Source organism: Takifugu flavidus, chromosome 21 (assembly GCF_003711565.1).
Source record: "Takifugu flavidus isolate HTHZ2018 chromosome 21, ASM371156v2, whole genome shotgun sequence".
Lineage (NCBI taxonomy): Eukaryota > Metazoa > Chordata > Actinopteri > Tetraodontiformes > Tetraodontidae > Takifugu > Takifugu flavidus.
In genome coordinates this window covers 6,803,531-6,812,762 of record NC_079540.1, presented here as the reverse complement: position 1 = coordinate 6,812,762, position 9,232 = coordinate 6,803,531, and the positions used below count along the sequence as shown (strand labels likewise).

Sequence of the window (9,232 nt, the reverse complement as noted above, 5' to 3'; positions counted from 1 at the left end):
TAGTAAGACTTTGTTCTGAGCATAGAAGAATCTTTAATCATAAATGTAAAAGTGATCAAAGAGTGGTCTGACAGGACTGGGTTCTGAGGGAACACTGACACATGTTCTACCTCAACACCATAAGTCAGAACTAGATCTAGGGTGTGGTTAAAGCTGTGAGTTGGTTGGTTTATCTGCTGGAGGAAACCAACTGACTCAAGTAATGAAATGAAGCCATTTCTAAAGCTGTCATTTATAACGTCCATATGGATGTTAAAGTCTCCAATGATAATGACTTTTTCCGTTCTAAGGACCAAGTCAGATAAGAAGTCAGAGAACTCAGACAGGAACTCTGAATGTGGCCCAGCAGGGGGCCGATATACAACTACAAACAGAAGTGGCTTTTCTGTCCTCCAGTTCAGATGAGTGATGCCAAGAGTCAGGCTTTCAAATGAACTGAAGCTATGTTTTGGTCTGGGATTAATTAATAACTTGGAGTGATAGATTGCTGCCACTCCCCCTCCTCGACCAGTAACACGTGGAATATGATAATTAAGATGGGTAGGAGGAGTAGATTCATTTAAGCTCACATACTCCTCCTGAAGCCAGGTCTCAGTAAGACAGAATAAATCAATGTGATGATCCGCTATCAGGTCGTGCACTAACAGGGATTTACACAAAAGAGATCTAATATTTAACAGTCCACACTTAATTGTGATATTAGTTTCTCCAACTTGTGCTTCAGTATTAATTTTAATAAGATTTTGGTGATTGACCGCTCCCCTGCTCTGTGCTTGGTGAACTTTTAACCGTGGAACAGAGACTACCTCTATAATGTTAAATATGTTATTGTTGGTGGATGAGGGATCTAAGGAAGCAGCAGAGAGGTGTGTAAGACCACAACTCTGCATCCTGGTCTGGACCCTGGGTTGTCAGGTCACTTTGGGTCTAATAAAATTAGCCAGATTGCTAGAAATGAGAGAAGCGCCATCTCGAGTGGGATGGACACCGTCTCTCCTAATCAGACCAGGTTTTCCCCAGAAGGTGCTCCAATTGTCTATAAAGGCCACCTGGTTATCGGGGCACCACCGTGACAGCCAGCGACGAAGCGATGACATGCGGCTAAACATCTCATCGCTGGCCAGATTGGGGGTGTGAATGTTTCTGACCAGACAATCAGAAACAGGCTCCATGAGGGTGGGCTGAGGGCCCGTGTCCTGTAGTGGGCCCTCTGCTCACTGCCCAGCACCGCAGAGCTCGATTGGCATTTGCCATAGGCATCACCTTGGTATATGGCGTGTGACTTGTGTAATGGGTCTGAAGCTGGCCTCTCGGTTGGTTTTCCATAGCAAACACGACACATACAAAAAAGACAGTAGGTATATAGATTACAGAGAATTTCACAGTTCTTTTGAATTTGATTCAATTGGGTAAGTTGGGCAAGTACAGAAAAAGCAGCATGGGGAAACAAATGTAAGTCAATATGTATCTTATTATCCATGCAAAGACCATAGTAGTGTAAATTAATTTGACATTTCACTTTGTGCGTGCCATGGTTGTCACATTCATGAACCTTTCTTGTGTGAGTTGAGGGAAGCAGCTTTTTTTGGATCTGGAAGTTCTGCTGAAGATTTGTTGAGGTAATGGTAATGAGATTGAACAGTTCTTTTGCTGGGTGAGTGAGATCTTTGATGATACTGGTGGCTCTCTTGAGACAGCGAGACAGACATTGATCCTGAATGGATGATTGGGCTGATCTGGTGACCTTCTATGTGCATGAGAAGGAGAAATCTTCTATCCTCACCTCCCTTTGTAGGTCCTTCCGGTCAGCAACAAAGCAGCTGCTATACCAGACTGAGGGGCTTCTGGAATTTCAACAGCACCATTGTAAATGGTGGTTCAGGCAGAAGGCAAGGTAAGCTCAAATGGGTGAAGAAGTAGAGGCATTGCTGTGCCTTCCTGACTATGGAGGTGGTGGCATGTGCGGCACGTTTTTCTTCATGAAGTTCAGAGTTATTTACTGCTAACCCTAACCCATGCAGGATCTTGTTGGTTATGGCTGGTGTTTAGCTTTGTGCCAAGTACCTCAACGACCATTGATGCTATACTGTATATTGCTTGTTTCAGGGGCAATTGTTCATTGGTGTCCATAGTGCTTCACAGAGCTACTAGTTGGAACAATGAGCTACTAGTTATTTCATAGATTAGATAATGGGTATCAAAGGTTCCATTCCCACATCTGATACATGCGCACCATCTCTCTAGGCCCTAGAGATGCTAATACACCAGTGACCCTAGAGTCTAGGGTCACTGGTGTATTAGCATTATAACAATTCCTTCTTCTCATCCCTATTCCATTTGCACTGCCTATTTCTACTCAGGTTTCCCTGGTCCATCACCATCTGATGCACCATTCTTGTTGAGCCGGGTGACCTCCAAGCCGGTAACGCTCTCTGTTTCACATTACTTATTATGGTTGTAAGGTTTTAACTGGTGTTATAGCATTAAGGATGCTGCTCAAGCACCTTTCCTGCTCTCCCTATGGCATTGCCTATGCCCACAATGACAGCTATATAAATATGTATATACATTTTGTACCAGGAGTTCACCTCAATCAATCAATTTAATCCCTCAAAGAAATTTGTGGAGAAGCGGTGCCATCACGCCGACAATGGCCACACACAGATTTCTTCCTTCCAAACAGAACAACAGAGGTGAAAAGAGATACTAATTTAAAAGAGCAAAAAATATATTGCTCCTACTTATTTCTAAATTTAGGCCTTGCAGGAATTTTAATAAAGAAATTTTAGTTTAGTCATTGACGTGTTGAAATGTGTCCTTATTTTCATTTGGTGGGCATTTATATATGAGTTTTATAATTAATTTAATCTGTTCTTGTTTACATTAGTACTGTAGTCATTTTACTGTATTTGTATCGCCGGTACATCTGGTTTCCATTTTAAAATGTTTCCTTACATTCTATTCCGCAATGCAGGATTAACAGTTTATCTTACCTTATGCTATTTTAACCTATTTTTTCTTGCTTTTGTTTAACCATTTTATATCGCATGATAACTTAATATTTGTATTCGAAAGTAAGACTCGAGTGATTGCTGGATGAGGGGGTAGATTATGGACTATGATTTCAGTTAGAGAATCAAGGTCATTCTGGAGAAATTGCGACTAGATCTTGCTGGGTTTTACATGTTTTATTCACAAGTTGAGATTGGACAAAGAGCTGTTGGTTGCAGAGGTGGTGAACCTATCATTGCTATCTACTGTTGTGTATATATTAGCCTATGTGCTAAAGTTATAAGGCTTGCATCTATATGCTGTGGGGAAGGCAAGGTTAATGTATAGATATTTGTATATGTATGCTTCTTTGAATATCAAGGGACGGCGTCATTCAGGTTCTTGATCACCGGGTCACCTTTCATCCCCCCCAGGACAATCAGCGTCGCTGTACCTCAACTGGCATGCCTTTAATTTGTTTCAACATGTTCGCCTAGAAGAGGGTATTTAATTTTGTCTAAATGTTCACAGCTCTACAATCTTTTGTAGAATTGATAAAAAGCCTCATGGATTGCTCTTGTTTACTCTTTTCATTATCAGTTTATGACTGCTGAAGTTCAGATGATCCGCGGCAATGCAGTGATGATGTAGCCAAGCAATGATGTATGAAATTTAGGCAAATAAAAGCCTTTGTCCTTCTACACGGGCTAATTATTTGGCAGAGTGGAGCCCCGTCGTGTGTATACCGTGAAGGAGCCGCCCATTTCCCATCCCCAATTTGTACAAAAAACAAATTCCTACTTCTCTAACTCTATAACAAATTCCTCTCATATTTTTTTTAAAATCATAATTTAGCATGGCATAATGGGGAGAGGTGTGGGCTTTTTACAGGGGGACCCACAATTCAGGCAGTGGCACTTTCAGATGTTCTCAAGCAGAATTATTTAATCCGGGGAATAAAAGTTTATTATGGGATGTCAGATATCAATCCCATTCCGATACATACAGACAAATGGGTCATTAGTGTCAACAAAATAAATAGATTTCATTCTAGTATGTTATTGATTTGTATTATATTTAGTTATTTGGCAGGCTCAGTACAGAAATCTTGACCAATCTATAGTAAAAAATAAATGTGTCCTTTATGAGAATAAAAATGGGCTACTGTTAAATATTTTTTGCATATAGTACACACAATACATTACACATATGCTTAATAATCTCTCAGCAAACTGTCCAGAGAGACAGAGGGGGAAGTTAAATTAACGGGACATATAGTATAATGATTAACCTACTATGTAAATGCAAATTAAAGGACACTAAGTAGTGCAGGCGTTGTCCTTGTATATTGCAGATTTACAAGGAACTGATCCAGCTGCAGAAAGCTGACATTTCTCAACTTTAGGAAAAGTTTAGGAAGAATGTTTCAATATCACATATTACTCCTAAAATGTATAAGCTCATAGATTAAAATGTAAAGGGTTATTCCAAACCCTAATGCCCAATCAAACTAACTACAAATAATTATTATACTATAATAATATAATATAATGTAATGTAATATATAAATATGCCTACTGGTGGTGAGGTGAAGGTAAAGAGAAGTCCACCAAGTAATGAATCTCCCCACCCTCTGGCCCCAGTCCCCACGGAGGCAGGAACAGATCCAGCATTGCACTAAATACACTGGACATCCGTTGATGACCCTGTGAGGAGGAACAGGTGAAACAGCTGGAGACAGGGGACCTTCATGGACCAGTTTAACCCTTGAGATATGGAAGGTTTGCAGGGGCTGAGGCAGTTGAAGCCTCACCAACATTGGCCCGTTGACTCTAAAGAGCTGCTGAACCTGGGAGTAAACTTCTCAGATTCCACATGGAGCGGAAGGACTGGCCTCAGCCTGGCTCAGGTGGTGGAGTGGTGCACTGAATGCAAAAGGCTGGTCTGTGCTTGGACCTGGGTTCATTGGCAATGGATGAAAGCGCATGCAGAAGGATCAGAAACTTCTGGGGCGAATGCTGGGAACTGGGCACATCAAAATAGGTGGAATCCTGTGGTGGACATGAAACAGCTGGACCGGTGTGTGTTTGGCATATCCTGCAGAATGTCAGTGATCAGGGCCTGGACTGTCAGAAAGGCATGACCAATGGCATACAAATGGACCTTGGGTGGCAAAAGATCAATGGCACAGTCGTAGGGCCGGTGTGGAGGGTGCATGGGGTCGTGGAGGGGTGGCAGCAGAGGCACAGGAGCCTGAGGTGGAGTAGAGGTCTGCTTCAAACAGGTGCAGTGACAGGTCCCTCCCCACTCACAGCTGTCTCCCATTGCCCAGTCAATAGAGTAATAGACCACCATTCTTTTGCCCTACTTAGATGCCATCAAGCTGCGTGTCATGTTAGTTCTGGTCACTCAACCCAAAAACATTTTTCAGCTCCTCTTAGAAGGTGTGGTTAGGATTAGCCACACCTAACCCTAACCCTAACCCTAATGAAGTACGGGTTGGGAACTGTCTCTCCCATTCCACCGTTACATCAGTTGTACGGTATCACTGATGCCGCATCAGTTATTAAAACAGTTAACCTTAACCCTGAAAGTTGCAGGCTAATCAGCAAATAACAAGTTCTACATTTCTGTAGCTGGATGACATGGATGTGTCTTTACTATTTTAGGATTACATATAAATATTAAACCTACTCAGTAGGTGTCTACATCTGACTAACTAACATTTTCCTACTTTTAATTGTCAATCAAGATGATATTCCCTTTTTACCCATATGGCAGGGGTGTAGAATTTTTAACCCTAGTTGTCTGTTGTGTTACAATTCATATTGTCTAAAGCATGTTAATTTTTTAAAAGTACATATTATTATTATTATTATTATTATTATTATTATTATTATTATTATTATTATTACTCCATAAAGGGGCATTTTCCTAAAAGAAGTGGAGGTCATGGCCAAATTTGATCCAGTGGTGAAGTAGTATCTATAGAATTTGATGTTGACCATGCTTCGCTGTGTATTAAACTACCAAAAATTGTGTCCCCTCATTGAGTTTTAATACAAAATCCTTCCTGTGATTTGAGTATCTGCTTCTGTGATTTTTGTTGTTTTTAAATTTAACTGTACTTGTAACACATAACTGTCACATTTAGCCTTATTCTTTATAAAATCCCAAAATGAAATGAGCATCAGCAGTTTCACTCAAAGGCTTTCAGGATAATTGCAGAGATGCTGGAAAATTCTACGTTGTTAATGGGCAAGACAAATGATGCAAAAGGAAGAAAGAAAATGAACAAATGGTTTACAGAGCTGCAGAAAGGTTAGGGTTAGGTTAGGGTTAGAGGGTTAGGGTTAGAGGGTTAGGTTAGGGTTAGGTTAGAGGGTTAGGGTTAGGTTAGGGTTAGAGGGTTAGGTTAGGGTTAGGTTAGGGTTAGAGGGTTAGGGTTAGAGGGTTAGGGTTAAGGTTACGGTTAGGGTTAGGTTAGGTTAGGGTTAGGTTAGGTTAGGGTTAGGTTAGGTTAGGTTAGGTTAGGGTTAGGTTAGGGTTATGGTTAGAGGGTTAGGGTTAGGTTAGGGTTATGGTTAGGGTTAGGTTAGGTTAGGGTTAGGTTAGGGTTAGGTTACGGTTAGGGTTATGGTTAGGGTTATGGTTAGGGTTATGGTTAGGGTTAGGTTAGGATTATGGTTAGAGGGTTAGGGTTAGTTTAGGGTTAGGTTACGGTTAGGGTTATGGTTAGGGTTAGGTTAGGGTTATGGTTAGACGGTTTGGGTTAGGGTTAGGGTTAGGTACAACCTAACCTGTGTACAACCACTGCTAGATAATGGGAATCATTTCGACAGGAATACAGTGCCATCTAGTGTTGACTTATCTTGATTAAGACACAACGACTACAGCAGCAACAACAACAACAGTAATAGAAGCAGTTCGGCCCTGCTGCTTGTGGTCCGGGTGGGGGTGCTCGTGGTGGCCATTAACCAGGCAGCACCACTCTCATATGGGCAGGAGCCAACATGGAATGTACTGGATCTCCCGGAAGCCAACAGACAGCTTATACCCTGCCTGGCATCTCTATTTCAGTTTCAGGTCCTTTATTTGTCCCACATGGGGAAATTTACATTTCTCTATTGCAGGAACACGTGAATTTGAAGTGGAATGGAGCTTCTGGGAGTCAAAAGACCAATGTAGTCAGGTAATATGCGCAGCATACTCAAGCTGGCCATTGACCAGGCAGCATTACTTTAATGTGGACATTCATAAACCTGAAACAGACTTCAGGTAGCGCTCAGACATCTCTTTAGCCTGATACTCTAAGCGACTTTGCTCTGTTGCATGAAGGTCCAGCTTCAAAAATTCACGGGCCTTTTTTCCAGAACCCATTTACCAGGCAACATCACTCTGATGCAGGCAGACATGAACTTAAAGCATATATCTGCAAGAAGCCATCAGGCCTCTCTAGACTGATACAATGTCTAGCATCTACAAATATACAAAACAAAAGCAGAATTGAGCTCCAGGCTTTTTGCAAAACCGAATAATCTGGAAGCATCTCTCTCTAATGCAGGCAGTAATGAACTTAAAGTATGTTGGAGTTTCAGGAAGCCATTAGACATCTCTGTAGCTTCACACTCTTCCCAGGATTACTCTATTATAGGTAGCCATTAAACTAAAGTATACTGGAGCCACAGAGAGCCACGGGCCTTCTCCAGAGTAAATTAAACAGCCAGTACAAATCTACTGTGGCATGAACCTGAAGCTTGCTCCAGGAAGCCCAAAGACAACTGATACCTAGCCCAGCATCCAGCAGGGCTTCAGGACACTGACTGACACCTCTGTGCCTAGATACTCTGCCCAGCAGTGCTCTATTACAGGAAGGCAGGAAACTGAAGCTTGAGCTTAGCTCAACGTTGCCGCCCACCCAATCAAACATTCCCATCTAGAGCATCCCATAGTCTATCACAAACATTTTAAGACATATGTGGTTCTAGAGCAAGACTGTAGCAGGCTTAGAAGAAAACTTCATCTTCAATTCCTTATTTTTGCAGAACCTTACCTTACGTTGTACTCATGATAAGCCAAGTTGATCCTTCGATGAGAGAGAACAGAAAGATGACACAGGTGTCTGAGGAAACTGTTCTTGCTTCCAAAACAAGAAGGCAGACAGCAGAGCCCTCCCTTTCAAACTAGAACATATTACATGTCTGCTAATGTCACAAAAGTCCACCCGGTCTGCGTAGGGACGTTAAGCCTGTCGAGTATTATGAGTTCATCTGCCTGAACTCAACTAGGCTCAGCACAGAGGACTCAGGAATCAACTCAATTCATCTTGGTCCATTATTTGATTTGACTTCAACTTCATAAACAGGTTGAAAACCAGTAGCACCTCTGTGCTTCTCACTCAAACTGCACCCAGGGCAGACAAAGACTGCTCAACCTGCACCTTGGTGTTTCTCACTCTCTCTGAAAAAGTGAATTATTAATTATTATATTAGTGACGTGAAGTGAATACCCAATTACTGCCCTCTGACACATATCTCCCCCACAATATAACCATTTAAAATACTCCCACCATGAAAAAATGAACAATATCTAATGCATAACTTAACAAAGCGTAACTGACACATCTGCCATCTTTCCCCAGATAAGCATTCATACAGTTGCAGCTGTAGAAAGCCTTACTCCAGGTGGAGTGGTTGAGTAACATTTTATTATGTTCAATTTGTACACCCTGCCCACCCCTTGTGTTACAATAAAAGCATAATTGATATTAAGCTACCACATGTTAATACTTATTATTTAATTGTGATTACATTTAAGTAGCAACACAGTTGGCTACACCTTGGATATTGCAATATCGTACATCTAAAGTTAGGTTGTGCATTACATTAGTGCATTAATTACTTTGGCTTTCACAGCACATCTGGGAAAAAAAGAAAAAACTCGGAACAGCAGCAAGTGCCGAGACTGGCTCTCTTCAGTAGGCACTGAAAAATAGAAAAATTTGAGAGAGGCACAGATAAGCCTGTCAAAGGAGGAAAAATCATGAAGGTAAAAAACATGGAAAACATGGTACTGGCACAGACGGTAGCATGGAGAATGAACTTGGACTTGTAGGAAACCATGACCGGCCTTTAAAAGAGAGCTGATTGTCATTGGCTGGCAGCTGCTCCTGACAGTCTTCTGCCCAGATGAGGATGAGAGAGAATGAAAATGCGGCACTCAATAACAAGAAAACTAGGAC

At 41.6% G+C, this 9,232-nt stretch overlaps 1 long non-coding RNA gene across 2 annotated transcripts; it reads left to right on the top strand.

Moving 5' to 3' along the window:
* The first annotated feature begins 1,136 nt into the window (after nt 1-1,136).
* On the top strand, nt 1,137-3,923 carry LOC130518557 (uncharacterized). Of its 2 annotated transcripts, XR_008948075.1 has the most exons (4): nt 1,137-1,894; nt 2,361-2,422; nt 3,374-3,494; nt 3,592-3,923. It is a non-coding gene; the product is annotated as an uncharacterized LOC130518557 (long non-coding RNA). The 2 variants fall into 2 exon arrangements; XR_008948074.1 differs by having other exon boundaries at nt 3,374-3,923.
* The last annotated feature ends 5,309 nt before the right edge of the window (nt 3,924-9,232 follow it).